This window comes from Passer domesticus, chromosome 7, assembly GCF_036417665.1.
Source record: "Passer domesticus isolate bPasDom1 chromosome 7, bPasDom1.hap1, whole genome shotgun sequence".
NCBI classification, from domain to species: domain Eukaryota; kingdom Metazoa; phylum Chordata; class Aves; order Passeriformes; family Passeridae; genus Passer; species Passer domesticus.
In genome coordinates this window covers 7,360,840-7,378,969 of record NC_087480.1, presented here as the reverse complement: position 1 = coordinate 7,378,969, position 18,130 = coordinate 7,360,840, and the positions used below count along the sequence as shown (strand labels likewise).

Below are 18,130 nucleotides of genomic sequence, written 5' to 3'. Positions count from 1 at the left end.
GCTTCAGGATGCTTCGAGCCAGTCTCTGCCCTTAAAAACCTCTCAAGCTGTGGCTGCAAGCAGCCCTGCTCCTTTCTGACTTTAGCATCTAATTCCCACAAATATAGATAATTGAATTATGCATTTTGTTAGGGCAAGCGGAAAACAACCGGCAACCACTGAGGAAAACAAAGTTAGTCACCTTTTTTTTTCCTTAATTCAGCATTTTTTGGGGTTTGGTGACATTTTGTCAAGCATGAACTCAACCAGAGGCAGGGAGAAGCAGCTGAGGGTTGTTTATTGCACACAGAGTAGCCCTCCCTGACAGCAGCACTAATGGAAATAACACTAATAAAACTGTCATGCTCGTGGTCTGGGCAGCAAAACCTGAGCTTTGGTTTCTGTGCCCTGTTCTGACAGCCTCTTCCCCAGTGAGCAGCAGCAGACCACTTCGCCTCCCTTCCTAGTTACCACCACTGATTCATAGTTGAGATCAATTAGTTAATGTTTGCAAAGTCAGTTGAAGATGACAAAGCGTTACACGCTGCTAATAAAACCATAATGATCCCACTGTTAAACATTAAACACACAATGAGGTGTAAAAAAAATACATTTATGGAAAATTCCTTTTCCTGTAAGGACAAAGGATTAGCTCCTAAAAAAAGAAGGATGAGCACAAATTTGCACCACAGGATTGTGTCTCATGGATTTGGCTCCTGCTTGGGTGTTTGCTGCTGATTTTTTGTGTGTCCATGGGCACACCACTTGGGCCAGCAGTCACTGACCCATCTGAGCAGGACAACTTAATCCAGAGCTAGCCAAAAACCACCAGAAGGTTTTGGAAAGGGATGGTGCTTTCCATTTTGTGCCTCTGCTTCCCAGTCTGCTAAACAGGATGAGGATTGCAGCTGTGTAGCCTGATTTTTGCAGGCAACATAATGCAGCAGTTAGCAAACCCTCGCAACATGGTCATTAGAAGCCTGGGGAGCTGTGCTGCCTGTGAGACACGTCACACCAGAGTGCAAGGAATGAAAAAGTGGGTGTGTGGGACTTTCTAGGAGATTTTTCTTGGCAATGAGTCTTGCTGTAAATGCAGAACTGGTAGCTGTGCCACTGGTAGGGCCCCAGGTCGCCGCATGCAGAGCAGCGCATGTCTGATGCTCTGACCTACGGGCAAGAAGGAGGAGAGGAACCAGGAAAACCACGCTTGTCTGTAGCTTTGGGCCTGCACGGGGCCACTTCATGGTGATGAGGCACTGGTGTTTCTGGCAGGGCAGAAGCCATGGGTGGGGATTTGCACAGCAGGAACTCCAGGCAGTTTAGGATTCGGCACAGCGATTTCAGAGAGGAGATCTCCTCTCCAAAAAGGGCAGCCCTTTGACAAGGCATCCCTCATTTCCTCCGTCAAACTGCCCTTTGCAAGGAGCACGCCTGAGCTGCAGCAGCCTACTGCATCTTCCTCTGAAATCTGATGCTGCCCTGCTTTGATGGCGATCAGTTGATGACTGCAGAAAAGCTGAATCATGAAAGAGAGGTTATAAACAAGGTTATTTTTAACGAAGGAAATGAATCCCACACCATTCAGAAGTCAGGGCAAGGGACTGTCAGCTAGGGCTTGCAGGTCTCACTTCTGCCCCGACGTTCTTTGTGTCCTGGAGCAAATTAAAATCTCTCCAGTCTTTAATTTACCTCCTTGTAGCATGGACAAAGCAGCAGACTCCAGTTGTGCTTTCTTTGTACAGCAAAGCTCCCGGTGTGACAATAAAGCGATGCTGGGAGCTGTGTGATGCCAAGGGCTGGCTTGCACTGCCACCCGGCACCTTGCAGAGCTATTTTCAGCCATGCAAAACGATCACACGCACTATTTCAACAATATTCATAGACATTTCAAATGCAGAGAGAGACTAACCAGTCTGATTCCCCTCTCCCGTATTTCACAGTCTTACATTTCAATTCCCACATGAAGCCCAGTAACTTCTGCTTCATTTTGCTCACTGCAAACTCAAAATAGACAAGTTTTGCAACCCAGAGACTCATGCTGTGTCCTTCAGGCACTGGGGTGCTGCTGGTGTGCTGTAGGTAACCAGCCCAGGGGGAAGGAAGATGGGTCTGGCTCACCTACAGCTAACTGGGAAATTTCCTGAGTATGCCACTTTCTCACATTTAAATTCTTCCAAGAAAAGCATATTTAGTTTTTCCTACAAAAGATTACTCCACTCAGAGAAGCAGGAGACTGAAGCTGGGGATGGCCAGGCATCCGTGTACTTCCCAAGAAATATGAACAACTCCACATACAGATCCTTGCAAACCTGTCTTCTCTGCTTCATGCCAGAGGTAACAAGTGCTTTGGGTGTGTCTTCCCAACATTACAGAGATAACTACCAAGGTTAACGAACTCTAGATTTTTTTTGAAAATGTTTTGTAAATATTCATATTTAAATATATACACATGTGTATTTACAGAAACTTTAGGAGATTGCAAACTTCCCTGCCATACTTACTCAAAATGCTGTTAAAGAGGACTTTTGCTCCTGGAGCAGCTTACCTTGATCACTCCAGTTTTCTTTAAGTAGGGATTTCCACACAGCAAATATCAGATAGAACCCAAAGCAGAAATGGGTTGTATCCCAAGTGTGTTCTGCTCCCCCTGGCCCATCTTCACTTACCTGCTGTGGAAGCAGACACCAAACCTGCCCTGGCTTGGGGCACAGAGCAGAGCCTTGGCACAGGTGCCCAGGAACCTCCAGCCCGGCTGTGAGAAGTGGAACAGGACCAACCTTGCAATCCAGTTCCCTCTTGCTGGTGCCTGCAAGGACACGTGGCTGCGTGCCAGCAGAGGGAATAACCATTGCCCCGTGCTCGTTATGGGGCAGGGATGCTGCAAGGCTGTGCTAATTAGTGCTTGAGACGCCTCTGTGATCTGTAGATGAAAGGTGATTTACAGCTGCTAATTATTGCTCTCCTTCATGTGAAGTCTATTATTTCCTGGTGTCCCTCACTTTGACTCATGCCACATCCCCTGTTTGGCACAGGGCAGGCTCCTCTCTAGAGGTGGTGCTTTGCATCTCCAGCTGCTTGCACGCTGTGCAAGTGTGAGATCTGCTCTCAGCATCCATTCGAGGCAGCCTGGCTGTGTCCACGCCTGGGAAACTTGGGCTGGGATTTGCACTAAGATGCAAAATTTGAGCAGGGGGTTTAGCTGGTGGATTCAGAGGGGCTGCATTCGATGCTGGCTACTCAGCTGGGTTCCACACTCAACTCTGTGAGAAGTCAGAGACCAGCTGGGTGAAGCAGAGAGGAGAAACAGGAATATCCTGAGCTTCTCTGCCCCAGGGGAAGGGGAAGAAGCCAGAGAGGACCAGACTGGGGCCTCTTAGTCTATGGCTTCTCATCTGTGTCCCAAACCTCCTGGGCAGGAATTACAAAGCAGGAGATGTTCGTGTCTCTGGCAGGTGTCTTGAGGGAAGGGATATTAACGTGGTTTTGTGAACAACCCATGGGTAGCAGAAGGAACAGGTATATTCAATGTTCTTCCCACGTTATGCCCCATGGCACATACAGGTTGCAAAAGCAAGTGACATTTTGCTCTTATTGCAAAATAAAACAGCACAAAGTGACACGCGGTATAAGGTAGTTGTAACAACAGAAGAAGAAATATCCCTGATACTCTACACCAAAACAATTCTAGCACAGAGTGGGATTTCCTTCCCCCTCACTCACTGTGCAGCTCTCCAGCTGGGAAGTAAATGGCCACTCACACAAGCTGGCACAAGGCAGTCAGAGATTTTTACAACTGAAAGAGATCTACCTCCTGCCTAGCCCACAGCAGTTTCCACCTTCTTCCCTGAAGTCCACCAGATTTTAAACCTGCAAATTATGAGACTCCCAGGCAGCCTCACGAACCAGAGAACAAAGAGGACTGGATGGGGCTTCCAGTCCCAGAGCAGCCCTCTCTCCATCACCCTGTTCCCTTGGCTCCACCAAGCCCTCCTGGCAGCTGTTTGCCTACACAGTGAATTGGGCTGGGGCTGCTGCTTCTCTCCCCATGGACACAACAGTCACACTCTAATTCCAGCTTTGGCTTGCTCTCAACAAACCCATTTAGGTCCTGTGCCACCTCCCTGGGAGCCAGCGATGGCAGGAGCCCCGCTGATGTACACACAGGCTGCCCAGGGGTGTGTGACAGGAAGGAATCCGAGTGCTGACTGCAGAGCTGCAATGGTGGCAATGCACGTGTGTACAGAAGGAGGCTGTTTCAGAGGTGATTGTGTCAGGGGGGCTGATGAAGGCTGCAGTGGTTCTCTGGGCCCTCACTCCCACCTGCAGATCCCTTTGTGGGGGCCGTGAGACCCGTGCTCCCTGCAGCCTATGCTGGAGGAGCTTGGTGCTTCAGGCTGATGTTGTGACACCTTCCCCTGCTCCACATTCCTGCAGGACTGTGAATCCTCTGAGGTACTAAGAAAGCCACAAGCCAACTCCTTTTCTTGCTACTAGACAAACAACGGAGTGAGCCAAACTCTGCTATGGGGAGTGTGGTTACTCATTGGAGGTCCCACCTATCCTGCAAAGGGAAAACACAGAAAGGTCCCCACCATAAAATCTGCCTTCTGCTGTGTTGTGTTTTTTTGCTGCAACATTTTCTTCAGAAGGTTTTGTCCTGAATGCCTCAGTGTGTCAGGGCAGAGGGGCCTTGGCTTTCCACATCACTCACCCTCATGGCAGTGAAACCCAGCATTTGGTGGGACATTGTATTCCTGCACTTCTGTATGGATTCTACTAACTATGGGAAATGCTGAAAACAAGTCTTCAAAACCTAACCCCACTCAAGCAGAAGCTGATTTTAATGGACACTGCTGAGTCTTAACCTTAAATAGGTTACCAAGGAGTGAGCAGAGACACAGGCCATGAGCACCTCTTAGAAATTGACATTTTACATAAGAGGTTGACAAACCAGGATCCTTTTGACACCTTCAATAAGATAAATCATGGTAGAGTATTAGAATTCTTTTATTTTTAGCAGCTGAATATTCTCAAATAACAGTTTTTAATAACCATGAATGATGACATCAAAGTGCCACACCCCTAACTGAAATAATCACTCACTTCTTCTGGCAGGTAGGGAGGGATTTCTCAGCTTTCCTCCTCCTTTTAAACAACCTCTGCAGCAAAGAAACATTAAAAGGTGGAAAAAACACACAATCTTGCGTGGTGACATTGACAGATGTGATGGTGCGGGCTGTACATGACGTTGTGATTTTTTATTAATAACTCTGCACTGCAGAGCTCAGTTAGGAAAAGAAGGAGTGCCTGAGTGCGTGGGGAGGACAGCTTTGTTCTTTGGACTCGCAAGAGAAAGAACGTAACGTCAAAGGTAGAAACACAGGAGGGGAACAAGGCTCACAAAGGAGGCAGTGGGCTGTGGGTGGCTGTGAGCATCAGGTGCAGGCAGCAAAGGAGAGCCCAGCCACCAGGTATCCAGGCTTTCAGTCACTTGACTTGGATCAGCAGCAAGAGGGCAGGAAAAGATGCTCTCAGTTTGTGGGGCAGATAAGAGAGGTCCAGTTGGTTTAAACAAAGGGGTTTGGGAGCTTTTCTTGGCTGACTGTTATGGTGGATTACCCCCAGGAAAGCGCTTGGTGCCTTCCTCCTGCAAGGCAGGGTTCTTGTCCCCCCTGGCCCACACAAATCACCCATGCAGGGGTGAGCAGAGCCAGGCAAGATGGGGAAGGAGGAATTCCTCCTCCAAAGGCAGCAAATGGCTGCAGCCACCCCATTTTCCCCTGTCACAGGCAGCCACGGGGAGCTGCTCTGCGGGGAGGACACGGCGGCTGCAGGAGCAGCCGGGCTCAGCCCCCACAGGGCCCGAGTGCCAGCGTGTGATGAACAACACACTGTCCCCAGTCACGTCCTGCACCGCCCAGGGGAAGGAAACCGAGCTTCAAAGGGAGGGAGGCAGGAGGGGCCCGAGTTTCCGGGGGCGGCTGCTCCCCAGTGTTTGTCATCATCCGAAAGAAGAGTGAAAGTTTTCGCTCTTGGGATAATTATTAAAGACATTTGGGTCTTGCTTTCACATGCCCTCTTCTTTTTTGTTTTTTTAATTAACTGTAAACCCCATCCTGACTGCTAAACAGGGATCTGTGGAGCTGAAGCTTGTATAAATGTGGTGATTTATGTTCCTTTGGAAGCGAACTGGCATTTCTGAGGAACCCCACCCAAGCCTAGCAAATACCATGGGAGTGCTCTGACTCACTGGCTGCTGGCACCCGCTCCTCTCCCTCGATGGCTGGAGCCTGCAGCCAGTTTGGGCACATGTGAGACAGGACAGTCCCGGCGAGTGAACCCGGGTCCCCAGAGACACCTTACGCCGAGGAAGTGCCTGCCAAAACCTCCGGCTCCCAGGAGAGGCTGGGAAGGGAAGAGCAGCAGCGCTGCAAGGCTGAGTCAGGCTGTAATCAGCGGCGCGATGCGCTGGAGGAAGCGGCGTGCTGGCACAGCCCCTGCCTCCAGCGAGGCCAGCAACCTGCTGCCAATTAACCAGCGCTCAAACCACCCGAAGGCAGAGGAGAGCCCTGCCGAGTGGCCTGCCTGGCAAGCCCTGGCAGAAGCCCCTTTGCTTTGCTGCACCGTGAGAGCAGCCGGGAGGGTAGATGAGCTTGAGGAAGCTGTAAAAAAAAAAATAAAATCCAGTGCTGCCTGCAGAAAGATCAGCCGAGGCAGCAATACCCGCTGAGCACCTGACCGGAGCAGCCTGACTTACAGAAATCAGTTCAGCCATTTGCAGGTGCGATCTTGGTGAAATAAATAAATAAAAAAGGCATCACCGCATTGTTAAAATGGCCCCCGCCTACTCAGTGCTCTGCTCCCTCACATTAATGCAATTGTGTTTGATGAATTGAGGGAGAAAAGTCCCTTTTGACTGCAGTGCTCCCCACAGGCTGCAGAGCCACCCTCACAGGCTGGCTCATGGGGCACCTCCCAGCTCTTGCATACATCCCATATCCAAGAAAGTCCCCTGGGACCACCTGTTCACTGCCCCTCCCACCCTAAGGAGACCCTTTTCCCACGAACCCAGAGAGAGCAACACTGATCACGGGTGTACCTGGGTGGTGTTTGCCTGGAAGAGCATGTGCTGGGCTCCTGCAGTTCCCAAAAGCCATAAAGTGAACCAGCTGGGCCGGTCTTCCCCTGTTGGATTTTTGTTTGTTTGTTTGTTTGTGGTTTTTTTGCTAGCTATCCATCCAATATCAGCTGTAATAAAAAAGGCAAATCAGAAAACAATGCCGTCTGTTTGTGTGTTGTAAACTGGGAGAACAGCTGCTACTCCTGGGCTAAATGGAAAGCCTTTCCTTGAGAGCCATAAAAAGCAGGGTTTCTCCTTTCAGTTGCTGCATTATATGACAAAGAATGGCTTCTGCCACCCTTGCTGTCTTTTTTTCCTAAATAAAACCAGGTACAATGGTCGGGAACAACACACAGGACACAGCTCTGCCCCTCAGTGCTCAGCTGTGCCTTTGGAGAGCCTGAGAGGCGTCTGAAAAGCAGAAAAATTGTTTCCCAACAATGTCCAGCATGCAGGGGAACCCAGACATGATTTGTCCCTGGTGTGTCCCTCTGAATCATCTCCAAATGCAACCAGCACCATCCCCCTGGAGACTCTCCCTGCAGACCACAGCACTGAGAGACACTGTGCCTGCTGTGCATTGCAGCTCACTTCGGAATAATATCTCCATCTTGGGTGGGAACAAACTTCCGTGGGTCACTGGGGGACTCGGGATATGATGATCTATGGAAGTACCACCTTTTCCCAAATGGGTTCTCATTTCTTCCTCCAGGGTCACTGCTCCAAGCAGAAGTGTGTGACAGGTTTCATCACAAAGTAAAAGCTGCTCTAAATCTGCTCTTGGGCTGCCCGGGCAGCCCAGCCTGCACACTCCCCACCGTCCCCAAACACACAGAGCCTTTGTTTAGGTATTACTCAGCTAATATTTCTTTGCATGACTTACAAAAGGTGCACTAATCACTGTGGGAGAGCAGGAGAGGCCAGGAGGGATTGCCACTCCTTGCACCAGCACAGCTGCAAGCCCTGACCCTCCAGTGTGGCAGTGTGTGTGTCCCACCCAGCGAGCTGTGCATCCTCCTCTGTGCCAGGGTCCGGCTGCAACCCTGGAAAGCCTTCCCAGTGAGTTTCCTCGTGGCTGTTACTCTCTGCCAGCCTGTTGCTGGATTTATTTACCTCAATGAGGTCTTTTGGGGACTTGCAGCATCAGGCCTGGAGCCCCTTTGAAACTTTATACAGATGGGAGTACGAAAAGAGCACAGGAGCAAGAGGATATAAATAAATGGGAGATGTCTGCTCTTGGCTGAGAATAACCCTGTTTGATGGGAGAAAACTTTTGTCCTATTTTCTGTTTTATCAGTGGAACAGCGCTTGACAGGACCACTGCTCAGCTTTTCTTTTCTTGTCATTCATGGGGAGACATTTCTGCCTTAACAGAGATGATGTTTCCTTGCAGACAGAAGAGCAGCCTGCACCCGAGCTGCAGCAGAGACAGCTCATCAGAGCTCCAACAAAGCTGCTGTTGTGCTGTAAGGCAGCAGAGCAAACAGCCTGCTCCTGTTTTCATCTGGGCTTCACACATGCAGCGCTGTGGCCACCACTAACAACAGCATGGGCTAAATCCTCACATCCCTGCTCTGATTCCAGCCCTGTTCCACTCACAGCCCCACTCTTTCCCATAAAGCTGCCAGGGCAAATAGCCAGTGTGAAAATGCAGGACTTGCAGGGGCTGCATGGCTCGTCCTGGCCTCGCACAGTGCATTAACCTGCTCAGGGATCCATCAGCACACAGGGATTGCACCACCAGCTCCCAAAGGAGGCAAAAATGAGTATCTGCTATCCTGAATCATGCCTTATAAACAAGCATCATTTGGCTGAGGAAAATGGGGGCTCCGGAGGCAGCCAGAATCTTGGATTTGCTGCTGAGCTGGGAGCTCTCTTTCCCTGTTTCCCAAGGCAAAGAGAGCCCAGGCAGAAGGAAACCAGAGGAGCTCCCTCTCCCCCAGCCCCAAGGACTCCCCGCTCTGGGAATCAGTATGGGGAGCACAGGGGACTTTAAGAAGAGATTAGGCAAATTTGTGGGTGATGGGCACACAAAAACCTGGGAAGCAGGAGAAACATGGAATTTCAGATGAAAGAGAGTTGCAAAAAAAAATTTCCTGCCTCCTGAAACATTTTAACTGACTCCTGGATACCTTCAACAATGGCTGTCCTCCTGAGGGTGGGATACTGTGTAAGAGCATCTCCTGGGTGTACACACAATGTTTCAGTGGGAAAGAGGAATACGGGGCAACATCCAAAAGGACCAACATCACCTAGCCTGGGACATTCTCAAAAGGCAACATTTAGATATATTGAAATAAATGCCTTTTCCATCTAAAATTTTGACCAACACCAGCATATTCAAGCAATTCACTTTAATCTCAACAAACTGCTCCTGCAGTGTTTTGTGTTGTTTTTTTTTTTGTTTTTTTTTTTTTTTTTTTTTTTGTTTTTTTTCCTTTAGGGTTTTTTGGGGGATTTTTTTTTTTAAGGGTTTGCTCCTTAAAGACCCATTTTCCCAGGGGAGAGGTCAGGAGCAGGCAGGGCCCGGGGCTTTGGGGAGAACGGCAGGAGCCTGGCAGCAGGCTGGGGATTGGTTTTTCCATGGCTCCCTCTAGTGTGTACAATCCAAAATGGGATTGAACACAGACAACGAATTTCGTGCACTCAATGCAACCTGAAACAGATTTAATACAACAGGCACTTAAAATATATTTCCAGAGAAGATGTTTGCTCTAGTTGAAATTCTGCCACTCCTGAACAGAAAAACAGCTACTGGGGTTGCAGGAGCAGCTGGCTGAATTTTGTATGCTCACAATCTGATTTCCTGTGTTTCTGAACCAAAAATTAAAAGGTCAGAAAGACTCTTCTGTAATAGCAGCTCTGGCCTATTTTTCACCTATTGCTTTTTCATTTATTCATATCTTCCTCAGGGACTGATCTAGCTATTAGAATAATAGGGTTATTTTCTGAGACTAATCTAAAAAAATAAATTAAAAAGTCTAAACCTTTCATTAGATCTCAAAGAGACAGAATTTCTCGGTCAAGGAGAGCTGAGACACTCAGGAATAAATGTCCAGCAAATAACATTTATTAATTATGCATATTCATACTCACAGCCATGGACAAAGGCAGCCTCCACCAGCAGCCTTGCAGGAGGCTGCCTGCAAACTAATGTGTAAAGTAAACAGCTCCTTTATTGGTCTAAGTAGTCACGTAGTAAAGGAGCTCACATTTCCCAGTAGCTGTGGAGCAAAATAAGAGAAAAGCTATTAAAGTCCAGATAAAGATTGCATTCTATTGCCTAAATTAAAGCCTAAATCAGCATGGATGTAAATATTACAGTTCCCACTTTCTTCCACTTCTGAATACCAAGCAGAACATGGCCAGCACACAGAAATCCTTTCAATAAATGCCTCTTTTTCCCCTGGACCTCAGATGGGGCCAGGGAGGGGAGAACTTTGCCCTGAGGGCAGAGATCCTGGCACTGGATGAGGGCCAAGGTCAGGCTGGGTTGTGATGTGCAGCCATCTCTGCTGCTGGGCAGGTGGGAACATGGAACACTGCTCCCCATGATCAGCAGCAAAGTCTTCCTCACACAACAGCCTAAGGCAAGGAGCATCCTTGGTGTCAGGGCCAGAGGAATGGGCTCTTCTCCGAGGACTCACAGGAAAGTCAACCTTGAGATGTGCTCCATGAGTTCCCTCCAAACCTGACTGCATCTTCTCTGCTCCCCTGCATGCTGAGCCCTCCCTTGGGAGCCAGGTTGACCATCAGACAAAGCAAGAGAAATGAGCCACACCCCAACACTTAGGTCAAGCAAATCCAAGGTGCATCCTGCTTAATTATTATCTGCCCTGAGAATTAATCAGAACAATTTCTCAGCTGCAGTGCTGCAATTGCAGGGATGCACCCAACCCACACACGAGTTCTGTGAGGAAGATGAGCAGTGCCAGGGTCAGATGAAGACCACTGGCCTCTGTCATGACCAATATATAAATGACCAATATACAAAATGGTCAAAGCAGGGCAGTTCTGTTTTGCAGCTGACTGGTGGAAGGCAGCTCTGCCACGCTGTCACCCTCAGGGCAGCCTCCCTCCCACCCCCAAAGGCAAAGTGCTGCACTCTCCATGCCCAGGTTTCCCTTGCAGGGAAGCTCTAAGGCTGCACAGAACGGCCCTGCACAGCATCCTGCAGGGAACTTCTGTCCCCTGCAGCTCTGGCACCATCCCCACAGGCACAGGGACAGCAGCACTGCCCCAGAGGCTGCTGCCAGCTGAGATATTTCTTTAAGGGGACAGAATGAACTGACCCATGAATATTCAGAACCCACATAGCAGCAGGACCTTTTCTAAGAGCATGGCACAAGAATTAAGGGTGGCTGAGATGACTAAATTGTCTCCACTTGGCCTCTGCTCTTGGTGGGCTCCCTCCACAATTCAGCTGGTTGCACTTGCACAGAGTGCAACTTTATGTGGCAAAAGTCTCTCACAGAGCAGCAGCCAGCCTTCATCTGGAGACAGCAGCAACTGGAAGATCCCCTGCTCCCCTCAGTGGCTTGTCCCAGCAGTTAATCACTCTCGCTCAGAAATTTGTGCATGAACCAGGAACATAAAATTAATGATTTCTTTCATCTCCTGCCTTGGCAGCCTGCTTGGGCTGCTTGTTCTACTGACAACAATGATTCAGTAATCTGAAAAACATTATATTTCATTTACAGTATTAACAGCTGTGCAGATACAGAGATTGTATTTATCCTCATGGAAAGGCTGTCCTGGAGTGTGCAGAAGAATGACTTACCTTTACACCTTAATTTCTAACGTTGCCTCTGCAGCCTTTGGTTTGGCCTTCACTTTTGTGCAGAAGTGACAGAAAAGCAGCCAGGTCAAAGGGGTGAGGATTTAGGGCATGGGTGGCCAGATTCAACAAACAAGAAGGAGGCAGGAGTATGTGGACCCCACTCTCCCTTTATCACAGCCTGTGCCTTACAAACCTCCAGACCAGGCACTGTTGTCTTACCCACCACCCAGGTGTCTTGGGAGGAGAAGCTCTGCTGACAGAGTGTGTTCTGTGAGTTCCATCCTGCTCAGGAGCTGAGCACCACTGGGAAAAAGTGGAGAGTCTGACGTTTCAGTTCTGATCATCTTCTCCCCATCTGAAATCTGACCTGCCACTCCCAGAGAATAAATGCAGCCAAACCAGATAATGCCACCCCCCTGCCCTTCCACGGGAAAGGGAGAGATCAGCTCTGACAAATGCAGAAGGCACAAAAAGTGCACTGCCTTAAAGAGCCATCAGAGTAATTTTAAAATCAATGTGATGTTTGACAAAGAGCCAGCACGACTCCTTCCAGACTGGCAGTGACATCCTGAAAGGCCCTGGAAGGGACTTGGAATTCTGCAGGCAGCACTTTGCACACACTGACGCCAATGCAGCATTTCTCAGCAAGGCCATAAACAGAGAATTAAAAAACAAAAAATGAAAAAAGGAAAAGGCAGCATTGCAATAGTGTGACCAGCTGGTGAGGGGAAGTGGCACTGTGAGTGAGTCAGCAGCAGCACAGGGACCCTGCAGAGCCACCCACACAGCACGGGCACGGACAGCCAGGCAGCCACGGTGAGGAACGTGCTCTGAAGGGCAGGAAGGGAGGCAGGACATCCTTCATTGTCATCTGTGCTCTCTCCACCATGGAACTGCAGGACACGATGGAAGGGATGTTTGGGAAAGCTGTTGCTGCCCACCTCTGGCTGGCGTGGTGCTGGCAGTGCCTCCCTGGCACATCAAACCTGGCAGCTTTATTTTGGCAGAGCCTGGTGCTCGGGGGCTGCCTGGGCAGGACCCAGCTGGGCTGGGGGATCTGTGAGCAATCCCAGAGGGGATGCAGCTGAAACACAGCAGTGGTACCCACGGTATGGCAGGGCAGAGGGCACAGGACTCACCATGGACACGCTCTGTCCTTCCCTGTGCCCCACTCACCCACCCTGAGCAGCCCCAGACGTGAGGTCCCAAACGTGGCTTGCTGAGGAGGGGATTAGCCCACTCACAGCTCACAAATCTTAAGTGATTTCCAGAATGTTGGTCACATTCCAGGCTCCTTGGCTAGGGTAAGAGCTCTCCACCATTCCTCCTGGAATAGCTGCCCATGTGTCACCTCCTGGCTCAGCTGCCTGCCAGCAGTGGTGGTACCTGGCACCACCTGGGCCACCTCCAGGTGAGAGTCCTCCATGTGCAAACTCAGGCAATGGAACACAGGACCTGTGAGAATCAGTTCTGTGATTCCCTCCTCATTATTCCCATATGTTTGTACTGTAAGAATATATGTTTCTGTATTTTAAAAATTTGGTATATCACTACTTTTTATTCTCGATTCATTACTCCCAGGAAGCACCCTTAACTTTTATATATGTATATAAAAGTATAGATATACTTTTACACACATATATATAAAATATATATTTATATAACATATATATTTACATAAATATATAATTATATCTATATATAAAAATAAGCAATACACCCAGACCTGCTCATTGCACTCATCTGTCCACCCCATCAATTAGCCCCTCTGATATGAGGGGCTAACCATGTGATTTTCTATTGAATCAAAATAAACACATGTCCATAAGAAAACCTCCAAGGATTGCAGCAAATGGGGCAAAGGCAGCAGCAGTAAATGCACTTCCCAGCAGCAGCAGAGGTTATCCTTGGGAACTGAGGAAAGGGGAATTCCTGGCCTTCAGTCCAGCAGCAGGAGTTACTCCAGGTGTGGCAGTTCTTCAGAGAACACAAATCCTGGTAATCCTGGTAAATCTGTGGCTGGTGTCTGCAAACAGCCTCGGGGCACTCTGGGCACCAGGCAGTGGCACTGGGGTCCATCTGGACGTGGTGGTTCTACCCCGGACACACAGCCAGGGTGTTCCCAGGGGGGATGTGCACCACAGCACCTTCCCTGCAGGGAGAATTTTGGCTTTTTGTGTATTTACAGCCCCACAAAACTGCGAAGCTGCTCCCGGGAGCCGAAGTTCCTGGCCCAGGCTGTGAGCAAACATCAGCTGCAGCCAGGAGGGGTTTTGCCCAGCTGATGTTTGGGATCAGAGCTGCTGCTGAGGGCCCCTGCCCAGCTGTGGTTTCTCACCCAGCCACAAAATCCCTTTCTGCACCCTTCTCTGTCCCCAAATCCCTGCCCTGGGGCTGGCTCGGGGCCGGCTCTCAGCCACATGCAGAGCACACCTGCACAACCAGGGATGCTCCAGGAGGGCTGGGCCCCCTGTCCCGTGTCTCCCGTCCCCAGCAGCCTCTCCCCAGTCTCTCACCGACCTCTGGGCAGTCACAGCCTGCAGGGACAGGGACAAGGACTGAGCCAGGCCCCTGCCCTGTCACCCTTTAGCAGGGGATTGACTTCAGAGGCTGCTGCTGCTGCTGACGGTGCTGCAGCCATTCAGACAGCTTTATTCATTAGTAATTAGGCAGGAGTTGTCTGGCATCTAGATTAATCCCACTTTTAATTATTTTGAAACTGTGTGAGATTTCCCAGGCATTAAAGATTATGTAGGCGCTTGCTGATTCCACAGCAATTATTCTAATGTAATGATGTCTATTAATACGCTTCCCAGCTTGCCATGCCCAGAGGGGAAATTCCCAGTCTGCCCCAGTGGAGCACACATCTCCCACGAGGCATGACCCCCCAATTCACCAGCTTATGTGGCACAAAAGAACATTTTCCACGTGCTTCACCTAATATTAATAACATTACAGAGCTGTTGCTGTATCAAGAACCAAGCAATGATAGCAAAGGGGAGAGGGGTCCCTTACAGCCACAGCCCACCCAAAAACCAGCATCTTATATTTGGAGGATGTGTTGAAAGGAAAAGGTCACAATATTTCTCTCCCAAGCCAGGCTAAACCATTTAATCTGAAATCAAATGTTTAATTCAGCTTGTGCATCAATTGAACTCATTACAGATTGCCTTTATAATCTAAAGACAGCATTTAAAAGAAGGATGTAGTTTCAAAGAGGGACAATGAAGTGTGTGCTGAGAACCTCAAACCATAGAGCTATTCCAAAATCTCTCCTTTGGTCTAAACATCCCCCGAACTCATCAATTTCCTACTGTAATGATCATAATTCCCAAATTTCATGTATCAGAAAACTTGCTATTCACTGGCAAAACAAGTATTGTGCCATTGGCCACCAGCTGATACTGTAGAGCTGAGAGAGTTATCAGAATGAGGGCTCAAGTGACTGCTGTGCCAGGACCCATTTGCATCCCTCTGCCCATGAATGCCCATCAGAAAATACATATATTTGACATTAATCTCTCTAGCTTATATAGAGGTTTATGTTCCCAACTGCTTGTGCACATGCTATCAAGTGAAAACCTTATTTGTAGTCATATGAGGGAACAGATTAAAATAGCTGAGGATACCAAAAGGCAGTGGTTGTACTGTCCTGAAAATGAACACTCAGCTCTCACTATAACTATTTTGATTGTTTTGCATATATATTGTTTCAGCATTTCATTGCTCCCCAAACAAAAAGCAATATAACCTCTCCTGCCTGGCCTAATGTATCCTCACAGAGCTAAACTGCATGACAGAGCTGCTGGGTAGAGACCACGGGTAATTTGGCTGATAGATCCTCTGGAAGCTCAGAGCTAAATTCGATTTCAGGCCCAAACTCGTCAGCCCGTCTCTAGAGATGGCAGAGCAGTGATATTAGCATGATGGCAACGCCGTTCACTCTGAACTCAAGAAATGGATTAAATGAAATTACACTCTTCCCTGATGAGGCTGGTGGAGCAGGGAGATTGCTTTAGGAAACCCAGAATTGAATTTCATAGGTAAGAGTTCAGATGCTGGGCTATTTGCTCAGGAAGGTCTGTGCAGGCTGCTCCTCCGAGGAGCCACAGCTGCCAGGAGGGCAGGAAGGACACGGTGCCAGCTGCCCACAGAGCCTGGAGCCCACCCTCATTCGGGTCACTGCTTGGTTTGGCAGTGCTCCATCCACTCTGGAGGCAGGAGATCCCACATCCCCATCCCAGCATCCCCATTCCCACTTGGGAAGGACTCTCCACTTCTCCCTTCCCAGGCACTGCCCCGAGCAGGGTGCAGCAATAACCAAACCACCCCCAGCTCCACCCAAATGCTCTGCAGACAGGGACATTTCTAGCATGTGAAATATTTAAATTTATCCCCTGCTTGGAAAATACCTCTCCTGCAGAAGGCATCTCTGCAAGTATGACCTCTCCACCCAGAACTGCTCTCTGTTCCTCCCTGGAGTACTGGGCCAGCCTGGCAGCTCAGGGCTGCAGCTCAAGGTTTGCATTAGTTTGACAGGTTTCCTCAATTACCTGATATTTCTGGCTCAAATTTAAGAGAGGAGATGTATCAGGTTTCCTTCTCATCTCCTCACTGATGTCATGAGCAGAAACAGCTGAAACAGCAATTGGACTGGTATCTGTCAGGTGTTACCCATGGCTCTGATACTTGGATAATGTGTGAATTTTAAAAACAACACAAAAAAGCCCATTAGTTCATTTTCACTCAAAAATTATGTCACTGAAAGCAAATGTACTATAGCACACTAAAATGGACCATTTGCCATATCGAGAAGATGCAAAGGTCATTGACAAAAATCAGCTGAGCAGCTCATTCCCAGCAACCTTTACATACCAGGTACTCTTTAGTCCCAAACTCTAAGACCCAAATACAGCCCTTTGCAAGGTCACACAGGTGTCACAGTTATAAACTTCCCAATTTTTTGGAGGGCAAAAGGAGCCAAGACTTTCTCTTTAACATTAATTTTGGCACTACACATCACCATGTCCTCAACAGCCCTGGGCTCCACACTGACTGGCCCGGGTGGGTGCTGGCAGTGCTGACATCCCTTTCTATCCCTGGAAACTTAAGAGGCATCTTGGTGCTCCAAGGAGTTCTGTTAATGTGTCTCCAGCCTTTTCAAAACGCACCAGAGGTTTGAGAGGTACTTGACTCACTGCTGCAGCTCCTCAGCTTCTGAAGTTTGTCCATCCAAACACATCCCCCACTCCTCCATCCTTCCCCTCCTGCAGTAAGAGTTTTCTCAGCTGTCAAATTACTCCCCTCAAAAAGCAACCCCAATTAGTTTTACGCCAGACTTCACTGCTGGGTGCTTTTTTAGCTGCAGGGAGGCATCTCACATGACCTCCATCGCATTAGCTGCTCCTGCAGCACTCTCAGTGCACTAACAGACCTGTCTGTACAGCCAGTCAAATGCAGATCTGCTGCACACCCTCCACCCCTGCTCCCCAGGGCTCAAAAAGCCTCACAGAGGTAAGAGGTAGGATGCCCCTGCAGGTACCCACAGAAGGGCAGCTCTGTCCTCACTGGTGAATTCCAACAGATCAAGGCAAAGTCTCCCGTGGAAACCTTCATGTCACCTGTCCTGCTGCAAGCCTGGCAAACTTGTGGACCTTTTATAGACACCAAGAAAAAAAAGCCTCCATCCAAACTGTCAAAAAGTATCTTTGTGGTATCTCTGGCCAAGAAGATGCTCAGAGGGCTGGAGAACCCCTGCTCTGGACACAGGCTGAGAGAGCTGGGGGTATCCAGAGCCTGGAGAAGGCTCTGGGGAGATCTTAGAACCCCTTCCAGTGCCTAAAGGGGCTCCAAGAGAGGTGAAGAGGGAGTCCTTGACAAGGGCATGGAGGGACAGGACAAGGAGGAATGGCTTTAAACTGAAAGAGAGAAGATATACCTAAAATATCAGGAAGAAATTCCTCTCTGTGGGGGTGGTGAGGCCCTGGCACAGGTTGCTCTGAGATGCTGTGGATGCCTAGAGGTGTCCAAGGCCAGGCTGGACAGGGCTCAGAGCAACCTGGGACAGTGGAAGGTGTCCCTGTCAATTTTTTTGTGTCCCCAGAAGGGATACAGTGGGATGCACTGGAAGTCAGTGGCTAGGCAGCATCCTCCAGAGTTAACATAGAGGGTGGGTATCTCATAAAGGACAAAAAATAAATCATATATATATGCACACACACATATATGTACACAAAGGGAAAGAATTCCTT

General features: G+C 49.0%; 1 long non-coding RNA gene across 1 annotated transcript; it reads right to left on the bottom strand.

The window, feature by feature from the left end:
* Positions 1-5,880: 5,880 nt before the first annotated feature.
* Positions 5,881-16,683, bottom strand: LOC135304090 (uncharacterized). The gene is made up of 3 exons (XR_010365527.1): positions 16,292-16,683; positions 7,079-7,227; positions 5,881-6,641 (listed from the first exon to the last, which is right to left on the bottom strand). It is a non-coding gene; the product is annotated as an uncharacterized LOC135304090 (long non-coding RNA).
* Between the last annotated feature and the right edge of the window lie 1,447 nt (positions 16,684-18,130).